Here is a 12,740-nt window from a genome sequence, read left to right as displayed (position 1 = left end):
CAGCTAGTTTGGGTAAGGGTGTGGGGATAGGTTTTTAAACCAATTTGTTTATATTAGTACAATGCCTACAGTGGATACGTTTTTCTCGTGAGAGTGGTCTTATGCCAGGATAGTTTATTCCCATTTCCATGCTGTAATAAACACAAAACTGTGCTTTTAAGCCAGCTCCCCCCAACACTGGCTTCTGTTTCTCCTCCTCCCCCCACTCCCCACTGTCTCTGATACACAGGCAGCAAGGGGGGAATGGTTGTAGTAGTCAAGATTAACAGATAAACCAAAGCTTATCAGTTAATCATATTGTTGGCTACACATTGACATCCCTAGTAAAGCACTGGAGTAGTGACCTCACACTGGTAGGTTATTCAGCATATAAGTAAAACAAATTTGTATCCCTTGTTGCCATGATTGCTGGTTCTCATGCTTGAACAAACACACCCTAGCAAGGCACTATTGCACAAATATGAAGCCAAGCATTAAAAAAAGATTATTAATATTACCTTTGAATGTTCCACAGATTATTATTACGGGCAAGGTAATGCTTGCATTTTAATAACCTTTTGTAGCATGTGCTGCATTCTGGAAACTGGAAAGTGACTGAAAAGTTTCAGACAAAAGCTGAATGCCCTTCTTATTCTTGCCATTTAAAAATAAAGGTATTTGCCCATCTCCTTTAAATTTAAGTCACTAAGGCCCTAATTCTACAGAGCACTTCAGCATACGAGTAGTACCAATAACTTCAATGGAACTACTCAAAAATATAGAACATGTGCTTAAGTACTTTACTGAATCAGGACTTAAAATTCTATATTTAGAATTAACATGAGATTTGTATTAGACGTCAGACTTATTCACAGAAAAAGAAGATTCAGGCCAAGATTTTTACAGGTATTTAGGTGTTGCACTCATCCTCATAATGCTCAACTGATTTAGAAGCCTAAATCTCATTTTCAAACCTGAATTAGGCAGCCAGCAGTCCAAGTCCCATCAAAATGGCTTTAAAAATATCAGCTCAAATACTTAAACCATGTATAAAACAGGAGTTCAGACAATAGGAAAAATATGCACTATTCATTGGTATTGCAAAAATACATAATCAAGGCCCTGCTAGAATCATGCAATGATTGTCAAATAATTGCAGCTGAGTTGCAGACAAGGCACAGAAAGTTGCAGAAAAGTAATAATCGACTTTTATTAATTGTGGTAATTTGGAAAAGCCAGAGAAGATCCATTTGTTTAAGAAAATTTAGCTGGAACAATGTACACATGCAAGCGTTACGTTATGCCTGCTAATCTGTTCGATAGCCAGATATTTTGCTGCAAGTATATTATAGTCATTAATGCCTATGGCAGGCAGACAAAGCTCCTACCACCATTGCACAGTTGACAAAATTATGGCAGAAGCCTAATAATGTAGGATCCACAATATTGCAAATTAAGTATAGTCTTATATACACATACCACTTCACAGGTAGGCTGCCAAAAAAAAAAAAAAAAAAAAAAAAAAAAAACACAACAGAATCCCAATATTAATGCCTGTACAAAAACTTTGTGAACACTGAAAACTACAAATGGCATCTATCAAGCTGAAATGAAATGTTTTAGCAAGACCTAGAAAATCTGGCTTTGAGGTCTACTGAAATCAAGTCACAGGTAAGAATGGGCTTTGAGAATGCTGTTGGCTGTAGGTCATTTGCGCTACATAATAAAACTCATTATATATTTTAAATACTGTTAAAGTTATGTTTTAAAAGTTATTTTAGACTAGTCTGGAATTAATAGCTTATGCCTTCCTACCAGCCAGTGGAAACAGCAAATACCTATATACTTGCGTCCCAGTTTGGTTGTGCCAATTCATTCAACTGGAAGATCTGTCAAGTGAGATAGCATCTTGTAAGGTGGTGTGTTCGGCTGTTTTGTTCCTCTTCCTAGTTCATTTTAGTACCTAACATGCTGTTTCAGAATCTAGTGTAAAGAGAATTCTGTTTACAGGTTTTTTGAATTGACAATTCCTCATGAAGACCTTAGAATTGGCCATACCTAATCTTCATTAAACTTGTTTAACAGAAGCTACAAGGGAACTGGTAAGGTAAAAATCCAACCTTGCAGCTAACCCAAAAGGAGGAAATCCTCTTGACTCCTTCCATTAAATGGAGTATGTCAATTTGCTCAACTGGTTAGTTTAACATAACTCGTTAACTTATTTAAAGGCAAACATCTGTAACTGTTATTTAAATGTCAAGGAACACTATAGTATTAAAAGGCACCCTAGAGCTACCTAGATCTGATATCCTCATAGAGGAACAAAATCCTTCAAAACTGTGATTAGGATTGCCAGATGATTTAACCAAAAGTACCGAACCCCCCCCCCCCCCCCAAGAAAAACACTAAAAAAAAGCGGGGGGGGGGACCAAAGTTGAGGGGGGGAAAAAAGAAACCCAAAAACAAAACCGACAGTTATTGAGAAAAAAAACTACACACCACCCATGGCCCCTTTAAGAGCTTTCGGGCTTTTTTTTTTTTTTTTTGCCAGTGGCCATCTTGTTTTCTTACTCTGTGGCAGAAGAGAACTCCCCTGCGGAGCCAGGTAAAGGGGAGGGAAGGGAGAGTTCGGGGGGGGGGTCCAGTAGGGGCCCAGTTGCTGAGAGTGTTGTAGGGTTGCCAGGAGTCCTGGGAGGAGGCAGGTGCAGGGGACTCCCTGTTCCCACTGGCACCATCCCCTGCTGCAGAACCCTGCCCCCATCCCAGAACCCTGTCCCCTGCCCTCACTACCACCCTGTCCCCTACCCCTGCTACCAGCACAGTTGGGGCCACATTAGTGAGGCTTGGGGTTTTTTGGAGGAGTGTTTTCTTTTTTTTTTTTTCTTTTTTTTTTGCATCTCCCTTGTGTGGCCCCAACTGCCTTTTCTGTGGGTCAGTAACCCCTGACTCAAAAAGGTTCCCTGCCCTTCTCATAAATCAAGACAATGAAGAAACTTTTTGTGTTTGATAATCTTTTGTTTAAAAATGAAGCCTGGCCAACAAACCCCCAATTGGGGCCAAGCCCCCATCTGGCCACAGCATTATAATACTCCTGCACCTCCCAGACCCTAGATCTGAGCCTATCATACACTGGAATCCCCTGCTCTGAGCCCCTCACATACGCCAACCCAAATTCCTGCATCCTCACATCCACAAACCTGTGGTTTGCTTAGTAGCCCAACCCTCCATTTGACCCCAACACTCCCCAGCCTGGAGCCCCCTCCCCAAGCCAGCATCCCCCTATCCACCTCCTCCTGCATTCAAATTTCCTCCCAGAGCTTGTGCATCTCACCTGTTCCCATACCCAAATCCCTCATCCCTACCCCAGAGGCCACACATCCGGTCTCAACAAAGTGAGGGTATAGCTAGACTGCAGGAGTTTTTCCAAGATTCCAGAGATATCCTGGAAAAACTCTTCTGCATCCAGGGATGTGTTTGTTCTTCCATTTTTTTAGTGGAACAGCAAACATGCTCTTTCGGTAACTCCTATATTCCTCAGTCCACAAGGAATAAGGGGGCTGACAAAAGAAAGGGTTTTTCTGACAATTGGTCCAATCTAGAGAGGCTAAAAGTTGGAAAAAACACTTCCCACAGAAGAATCGGAAAAAAAGTGGCAGTGTAGAGTGTATAAGGGCTGGGGATAGCAAGTGCCAGATGAGAAGAATAGAGAGGGAGGGGCTTCAAGGAAGGAGTGGGGTCTTGGGGCAGTAGATCTTTGCTTGTTCTGAGATTTAAAAAGTGATCTTGGGTGTAAAAAGGTTGGAGACCACTGCTATAGAAGAAGAAAGCAAAGGTTAGTACAATACAATGGCACACTAATAATTATACTTGAAAAAACTGTATTCAGTTATTTGTAAAATGTCACCTTTTCATTAGTGGCAGAACTACACTAGTATAAATAGAAAGCTTTAGCCCTCACTTGACTGATAAGACTCTGTACTGGTTTAGAAGACTGAAGAGAAAATCGATCACATGAAATAAAGGATTTTAAGGATTTAAAAAAAAATAAACGACTTCTGTATTGACAGGGAAAGTGGTCATACTCCTACCTTCGTCCCATACACTATAGCAATAAAGAAGCATAAGGAAGGACATTGTTGTCATTCAGTGATATATTTCTGTAAAAGTTAAAGAACGCTTAAGGCAGTGGTCGCAAACCAGTAGATTGGGATCTACTGGTAGATGATGAAGCCTTTGATAGGTGATCCTGACAGGTTTGGCTGACAGGCTATCAAGCCAGCACTTCAGCTGTCCCTCAGCACTTCTGTGTTGCTCCTGCCCTCTGACTTGGAGCTGCCCCCCAACCTGGGAGCCTCCTGCTTGCTGTGCATGGCAAGGGAAGAAGTAGTGGGGGTACTGATGTCAGAGTGCCCTTCCCCCACCCCCACAGAATGGAAGGGGAGGCAGAGATGGAAAGAGTTTGCTGGCTACTTTTAGGAGTGGTGAGGACCCAGAGCAGGGGTGAGACTGCCTTAGCCCCCTGCACCAACACCACAGAAGCCACCTGTGATAAGCTGTGCCCCGCTGGAGCCCACATTCTGAACCCCAGCCCCAGTCATGAACCCCTCCTGCACCCCAAGCCTCTGCCCTAGCTGAGACCCCCCCCACTGCACCCAAACTCCCTCCCAGAGCCTCCACCTTGACCCCCCCACCCCGCAACTCAACTCCCTGACCCAAGCTAAGCTCAGAGCCTCCTACACTCCAAATCCTTTAGCCCAAGACCAGAGTCCACATCCCACTCCCCTGTACCCCAACCCTCTGCCCCCAGCCTTATAAAAGTGAGTGAGGATTGGAGAGAGAGAGGATTGAGTGAGCAGGGGCGGGGCCCCAAAGAAGGGGCAGGAAGGAAGTGGGGGCAAGGGTATTTGGGTTTGAGGTAGTTCCTGGATCACACTTAAATTCAAAAAGTGATCTCATGCTTAAAAATGTTAGAGATCACTGGCTTAAGGAAAAAGCTACAAAACTTTTCCCAACATTTATCACATAGTTATTGGTATTTAAATTAGACAAACCATTGTCATTCCAACAATTTTAAAACAGTTAAAAACGGAAACTCTTATTTTGTATTAGCAAACAGCCTCATTGTCCCCTACTCTCTCCCCAAAAACCACAACCCAAAATCATTACATCTTGTCAGATTCACTGTGCTCTCATGTAAAAAAGAATGTTAACCTACTTTCTTTACTTTCAAATCAAGGTAACATCACAGAATAACAGATCTGTTCTCACCAAACACCAAAAAATTGCTGGCTAATCCAGGAGTTTTATAAAGTATCTATTAAAGTGATGCCAGGGAGTTTAAGTCTGGCCTTTGCCATTCCAAAATTGCATGGCAATGGCTGTGGAAACACACATGGAATGGAATTCATTAAGATGACAAAAAACCCCAAAGGAACTTATTTTCCTGCTATAATGGGCAGTTGATGTAGCATATCAGAATACTGCACTCTTCTGTGATCAGCTTCAAAAATCTCCCAGTCAGTAGTGTATTATAAATGGGCAATTCAGCAACTTTTAATAGTAGTAAGAGTATGGGCAAAGATGAGAAGTGACTTATGAGAACTAACTTTACCACACTGTGCCTTTGCTACCCTCCACCTTATTTTAAGTACAGATTGGATTGGGAGTATGCCCCTGTGACGGGTCTGCCGGGACACACACTGCGTCCGGCGAGGGGGAGTCACCAGGAAACAGCGTGGCGAGCAGCGAACCCTCCGCCGCTGTGCAGGGAAACAAGGGAAGTCCTGCGCAGCCGCTGGCAATGGGCCGGCTGGGGAAATCGTGTTATTCTGTGGATGGTCTTGTAAATCAAAAAACGTTCCCTAAAAAAAAAATCATTCTATCGTGAAAACGTGTTAAGCGGGCACATGTTAAATGAGGAATTACTGTACAGTTCAGACTTCAGCTTGATCCTTCTCTCTAAGCCAAAGGAGCAATACTCTCCTTTCTGGAAATGGCACCTCGTCTTGCTTTTTGATTCTCTAGGCTGGCTGAAAAAGATGGGCTCTGAAACAAGAAGTTTCATCTCTCCTTTTTCAGAAGAGTCACACTGATAGTGATCCCACGATTCTCCCAAAATGAAGGTGAACACACTGAGTATGGGGGGACTAAGGAAGAAGAGAATAGGGAACAGGAGGAGGATGAAGATGAGAGATGTGGGGGAAAAGCATTGGTAGGAGGAAGGATCAACTTTTTTTTTTTTTTTTTTTTTAAGAAGAGTATAGGATTTGTATATGATTTTTATTTTTTTAATAAATCCAGTTACCCACTTGAGCCAAAAGGAACTCAACTATCCTATTCCTTGCAGGTGTGTGGCTTTTCTGTTTTGGGGTAGGAGAAAGGGAAGATTGAAGGGGGGGAAAGAAGCTAGGGATGTCAGCATGTAGTTGTATATGTGATTAACCAATAAACCTGGGCTTATTGATTAATCCTAACTACTACATTCACCCCCTCCCTGCTGTCTATCAGAGGCAGCAGGTGCCAGCTTTTAAGTCAGCTCCCTGTGCAAACTGGCTCCTGCTAAGCAGAATCCCTCTCCCTGTGCTGCTGCCTCTGTATCAGAGGTAGCAGTGCAGGGGAGCATGGGGGGAAGCAGGAGCCAATATGTGCAGGGAATCAGCTTTTAAGCCAGCTCCCCGTATGTGCCAGCTTCTGCTGGGCCACCTGCCCCCAACACTGCCCGCACTCAGAGGCAGCAGCATAGAGAAGGGCAGGTGGGAGCCACTACATACAAGGAACCAGCTTTGAATCCGGCGCCTCACACATACCAGCTCCCACTGAGCCAAATGCCCTCTACCTCCAATACAGAGGCAGCGGGTGGGGGAACATGTATCTGCTGAAGTTTTCAGTGGATGAAGGTTTACACAAATGCATTTTACCATCTCTGTTCCCAACTAGGGATGTTAGAAATCACGTATTTCAATAATTGTGTAACCACTAAAATTCTTAGTGGTTGCATGATTATTCAGTCCCCCACCCAGGGACAGGGTGGTTGCCAGTGAGCTTCTGGCCCCAATTCCAGAGAGGCAGCAGTGTGGAGTGGCAAGTAGCTCCCCTGCGTGCTTTTCATTTAAAACCCAGACTGGCAGGCTGGGAATGGGCTAGTCTTCTTATCCAAGTTTTAAATGCAGAGCATGCTGGAGGGGAAGGGGAGGAGGCGCAGGGGTAGAGGTGTTGATGTGGCTAACAACTACTCAGATCTCAACATACAGAAAGTGAAAGACCTCATCTGTGGGACAGGTTTTTATTCAGTGTGGTAAAACTCCACAACATTATTCTCATGCTTTAAAGAAGAAATAGACAACATAGGCTAAAGAGTGGGCCATATGAGCAGCCCTCCATCACAGTGAGCCACAAGATTCTCTTAACCAGGTCTCTCAGAATATGCAGATTCGCAAGCTGTGCTTGTGTGCCAATTGAACCGTAGCAGCATTTTGGATGCAGAGGGAGTGCATGGCTCAGTCAATTTGTGCAGTCATCACGCACCTCATTCACATGCCCTTACTTTGTGTGTCACTTTATTAATACCAGTAGGAAACACATATACACAAACAGAAACCTATGAAATCTAGCAGACCCAGCGCATGGGCAACGATCTCATGGGATACACATAGAACTCCAATGGGACACACAGGTCCCAGATGGCCCAAAACTGGTTTAGAGAAAAATAAAGGAGATCAGAGAAGATCAATATCTCCTATTTATAACATCCCACTGAGCAACAGCATGCTGAAGCTACTAAATATACACAAGGATATATATAGATCACCGCAAAGTGCTATAGAACTTTACAGGAAAGAATCCCAAAGCACTGGACAAGATGGAAAAGTATTCTTTTTATTTTAGAAGAGAAACTGAGCCAAAATAGTCATTAATTTCAGAAGTACCTGTTATATAGATTAGAATGGTGTCATATTGGCACTGAAGATAACAGTCTAAGCCTTCCCATTTGAGTTTTCCAGTTTTTACAGGATAAACAAAAAGTATACATGCATTCTGTTAAAACCTATCAACAATGAAAGCTACAATCAGCTCCACCTAAAAGCAAACAGCTTGATCCGATTGTGCACAGACTAGTAAACCATCAGGTGTAAAGGTAAGAATCAGTTGGTGGCTGTCAATCCTACACCTCCAGTAAAAATCCTATTCCTTGCAGGTGTGCCCCTTTTCTGTTTTGGGGTAGGAGAAAAGGAAGCTTGCAGGAGGAAAAGAAGGTTTTCAAACTAGGGATGTCAGTAAGTAGTTGTATACGTGATTAACCAATAAACCTGGGCTTATTGGTTAATTCATAATAACTACATGCACCCCCTCTCTGCTATCTCTATCAGAAGCAGCAGGTGCCAGCTTTTAAGCCAGAAAAAGATGGGATTGTTTGGAGTTACAATACAAAAATTTCTTAATCTGCCACAGTAGATTAATTTCTTAATCATCCCACAGTATGCTAATATCTTTATGGCTGACCTAGAACAACGTTTCCTCAACTCCCGTCCCCTTTCAGCCCTTCTCTACTTACGCTACATCGATGACATCTTTATGATCTGGACGCATGGCCAAGAAACACTGGAGACATTCCAAAGAGATTTCAACAATCTACACCCCACCATTAACCTCAGCCTGGACCACGAGAGATCCATTTCCTGGACACCACAGTACAAATCAACAATGGAAAAGTAGACACCACCCTCTACAGAAAACCCACTGACTCATACAGTTACCTACATGCTTCCAGTTCCCATCCAGCACACACCATACGATCCATCGTCTATAGCCAAGCCCTTTGATACAACCGCATCTGCTCTAATCCCACTGACAGAGACCAGAAACTTCAGAATCTCTACCAAGCATTTATAAACCTCAACTACCCACCCAGAGAAATAAAAAAGCAAATTGAAAGAGCCAGACAAATAGCTAGAAACCATCTACTTCAAGACAGACCCAAGAAAACCAACAATAGAACACCACTTGTCATCACCTACAACCCCCAACTTAAACCTGTCCAACACATTATCAATAAACTACAGCCTATACTGGAACAGGATACTAAACTCCAAGAGGCTCTGGGAGACAGACCCATAGTCTCCTATAGACAACCACCTAACCTCAAGATGACTCTTACCAACAACCACACGACATACCACACTAATACCAGCCTGGTACCTTCCCTTGCAACAAACCCCGTTGCCAGCTTTGTCCACATATTCACTCTGCTGATACCATTATTGGGCCTAACCAAGTGAGTTATAAGATCAAGAATACATATTCCTGCTTATCCAGAAATATAATTTATGCTATCATGTGCCAAAAGTGTCCGTCTGCTTTGTACATTGGACAAACATCTCAGACACTTCGCCAAAGGATCAATGCCCACAAAACAGATATTAGACAGGATCACGAAGAAAAAACAGTTTCTTGCCATTTCAACCAGAAAGGACACTGTCTCAAAGACTTAATTACCTGCATCCTGCTCCAGAAGCCTTTTAAATTTGCACTTGAAAGGTAATCCTCTGAACTGTCATTCATGCTAAAATTTGACACTCTACATGTCGGTCTCAACAAAGACACTATCTTACCCATTACAAAGATAGCTTCCCCAATTATCACCTCTAATACCATTAGCTCACAGACATTTACCTTCCCCCCTCCCCCTCTTCTGTTCTGAAATGTGATTTGTCTTTTTCATATGTGTTCACTTTTTTTTAATTGTATCCTTTGGTATATATGGCTGTGACTATTCTCTTCCACTATTTGATCTGAGGAAGTGGGTCTGGCCCATGAAAGCTCATCATCTAATAAACCATCTTGTTAGTCTTTAAAGTGCTACATAGTCCTGTATTTTGTTTCAGCTACACCAGACTAACACAGCTACATTTCTATCATTAATCTGCCTGTTTCTGTAGCAGCTGAATGTATTCTTTTATACTCCCCTCTTTGCCTTTCATGGTTTGCTTTACTAGTTCTATCTTGTGCCCTGTTCTTTATAGGGGTGTGAATGAATAGTTGAGTAGTCAACTACCCGATAAAAAATGCTTAGCAGATAGTCAACACAGTAATAGACTAGTTGTATTTCCCTTCCACCCCCCTCCTCCCCCGACTTGCTGTCTCTATCAGAAAGATAGAACTGCTTCAAAGTGGCAGTTCTGTATGAAGCCTGGGGCCAGACCCTGGGCTTCACGCGCTGCCACTTTGAAACACTGCATGCAGTCCAGGGCCAGCTGGGGAGTTCCCAGGCTACCTGCGTTCCCAGGCTACCTGCGTTCCCAGGCTGCCTGCAGTGCCCCATGGAGCCCAGGAACAGATGGGGACTCCCCTGCTGACCCCAGGCTCTGAGAGATGCTGCCACTTTGAAATGCCAGGTGGAGCCTGATGCTGGGCTTTCTGTGGCATTTCAAAGCAGCAGCACCACACACAGCCCAGGCTCAGCAGGGGAGTCCCCAGCTGTTCCTGAGCTCCATGGGGAACTGCCACTTGGAAACGCCCAGGGAGCACGGGGCCAGTGGGGAACTGCATTGCTGGCCCCTTGCTCCCCGCAGCACTTTCACCTTTGAAGTGTAGCAACAGCCCTGGGGGCACCCTTATCAACTAATGAAATAGTTGATACAAATTACATCAATTGACTATTCGATTAGTCAATTAATTGAAATTCAGCATCCCTAGCTCTTTAATGGCTACTCAACCTCATCTACTGGTTCTCCTCTTGGATCTTTTCTCCTCTCTGAAGATATCCCCCAAAGAATTTAAGCCACTACCTCTGTCCTAGGGACGTGAAATCATAAATGTGAACATTGTTAACTGTCCATTCATAGAATCATAACTGGAAGAGACCTCAGAAGGTCATCAAGTCCAGCCCCCTGCTCTGGGCAGGACCAATCCCAACTAAATCAACCCGGCCAGGGCTTTGTCAAGCCGAGACTTGAACACCTCTGGGGAGGGAGACTCCACTACTTCCCTCGGTAACCCATTCCACTGCTTCACCACCCTCCTAGGGAAATAGTTTTCCATTCATTCCCCGCGCCGCGGCGGCGCCCAAACCCCGCCCGGGCCTCGCCGCCACCGCAGCCGCAGGGGCCTCCGCGCCTCGCTCGGTCACGCAGCCCCGGGGGCGGGGGGCCAATGGCGGCTCCGCGGGCCAAGGCCCCGCCCGCTCCCGCGCCGCTCCCAGCCCGGCAGGGCCTGCCCGGGCTCCCGTGGTCGGCAGCGCCCGCCTCCCCGCGCCGCGCCCCGCTCACGGGAAGCTCCGCGCTCCGCGCCCCGGCACAGGGGCAGTGGGGGAGGGGTGGCGGTTACCTTGATGATCCTGCGGGGCAGCCCGGCCATCTTGTCTTATCGGGATTCAAGCGCCGCTGGGTCTCGGCTCCGCTCGACACTCGCGCACAACCGGAAGGAACCCGAGCGCTCCCTTCCGATGACGTCACGCCGCGACTTACAGCCTTCTGGGAAGCGTAGTCGCGGCTGCGGGGAGGCGCGAGAGTTGACGCTCAGGGGCCGTCGCCGTAACCAGGCGCGTGCGGTACCGCCCGGCCCCCAGACCGACCCGCCTAAAGCCCCCAGCGCTGCCTCTGGTCTCGGCTCCCGACCCCCGCCCGCAGCCGCCCCGCACCCCGCCCGCCTCACGCCCCCCGCAGCACCAGCGCCCCAGGCCCTGCCACGCCCCAGACACCTGCCCAGCGAGGCGAGGCTGCGGTCAAACGCCCGCGCGTGCTCGCCATGGCACCCGCCCTAGACGCAGCTCCACAGGGCTCGCCCTGGGGGGGCGCGCACGTGCCTCAGCGTCCCAGGTGTGGAGCCAGGGACAGGCCTGGATTAAGGTTAGTAGGCCCTAGGCCACTCATAATTATAGGCTTTCAATTGGATTCTAAATAGATATGGGAGAAATGCCTGGTGCATAGATGCCTAATATTGCCCACTTCAGTTTTTGCTCCTGAAAGTGCTGCACCTTGTGAGCAATTCATGATACTTCATGCTAAAATCGCAGCCATTTTGATGTATATTACAATGATACCTAGGATGCACCCGGCAGTTAATCATCTGATCAGGGAAGTAAGAAGATGTTGTCGTTACAATTGTAATATTTGATTTTGCAGTTTTCTTATTTTCAAGTCCATTATGAATTTTCGTAGGCCCTAAACTTTGTCGAAGGCCCTAGGCACTGTGCCTGTTGTGCCTAATGGATAATCTGGCCTTGGCCAGGGAAACCCTCCCCCACCCTGCAGTCCCCAGCCGTGCTCCACCCTTTCCTCAAGTCCTGCCCCTTCCCTGAGCAGAGGGGATTAATGAGGGAGGAGAGCTGGAACAGAATAGCCAGTGGTCTATCTAGCCCTGTATCCTATCTTCTGACAGTGGCCAAAGCCAAATGGAATGTACACAACAGGCAATCATTGGGCACGTCTACACTACAGGACAAAATCAAGTTAATATATGCAGCTTCAGCTTTGTTAATTGCGTAGCTGAAATCGAAATACCTTAACTCTACTTTTGGCATTGTCTACACTGCAGGAAGTCAAAGGAAGAACATTCTTCCTTCGACTTCCCTTACTCCTCATGGAAGCAGGGTTACCAGCGTTGACCAGAGTGCTCCTCTCACTTCTAATTAGCTACTTTAACCTTAAATTAGCTAATTTGCACCCTGAAAGATGGATAGCGGGCAGCTTCAATATTCCTCTGCAGTGTAGGCATTACCCATTGAGTGATTACCAATTGTCCATTCCCAGCTTCTGACAAACAGA

General features: G+C 45.7%; 2 protein-coding genes across 5 annotated transcripts in view; one reads left to right on the top strand and one right to left on the bottom strand.

Annotated features, from left to right (window-relative positions):
• Positions 1–12,740, bottom strand: part of MRPL42 (mitochondrial ribosomal protein L42) — a 116,459-nt gene that overhangs the window by 21,207 nt on the left and 82,512 nt on the right. The window contains exon 1 of one of the 4 annotated variants that reach the window (XM_075933236.1): positions 11,302–11,435. The exons of the other annotated variants lie outside the window; for them this stretch is intronic. The gene's annotated coding sequence lies outside the window, so the exon portion shown is untranslated. Of the gene's footprint in view, positions 1–11,301; positions 11,436–12,740 lie in introns of those variants that run through there. 4 annotated transcript variants of the gene reach the window in all.
• LOC142830149 (uncharacterized) overlaps positions 11,530–12,740 on the top strand; it is a 35,246-nt gene continuing 34,035 nt past the window's right edge. Inside the window, exon 1 of the mRNA XM_075933193.1 lies at positions 11,530–11,822. The gene's annotated coding sequence lies outside the window, so the exon portion shown is untranslated. The remainder of the gene's footprint in view (positions 11,823–12,740) is intronic.

The sequence above is a fragment of the Pelodiscus sinensis genome, chromosome 1 (genome assembly GCF_049634645.1).
Source record: "Pelodiscus sinensis isolate JC-2024 chromosome 1, ASM4963464v1, whole genome shotgun sequence".
In the NCBI taxonomy this organism is placed as follows: domain Eukaryota; kingdom Metazoa; phylum Chordata; order Testudines; family Trionychidae; genus Pelodiscus; species Pelodiscus sinensis.
Note: the sequence above shows the minus strand (reverse complement) of the source record. Positions and strands in the feature narration are given on the sequence as shown.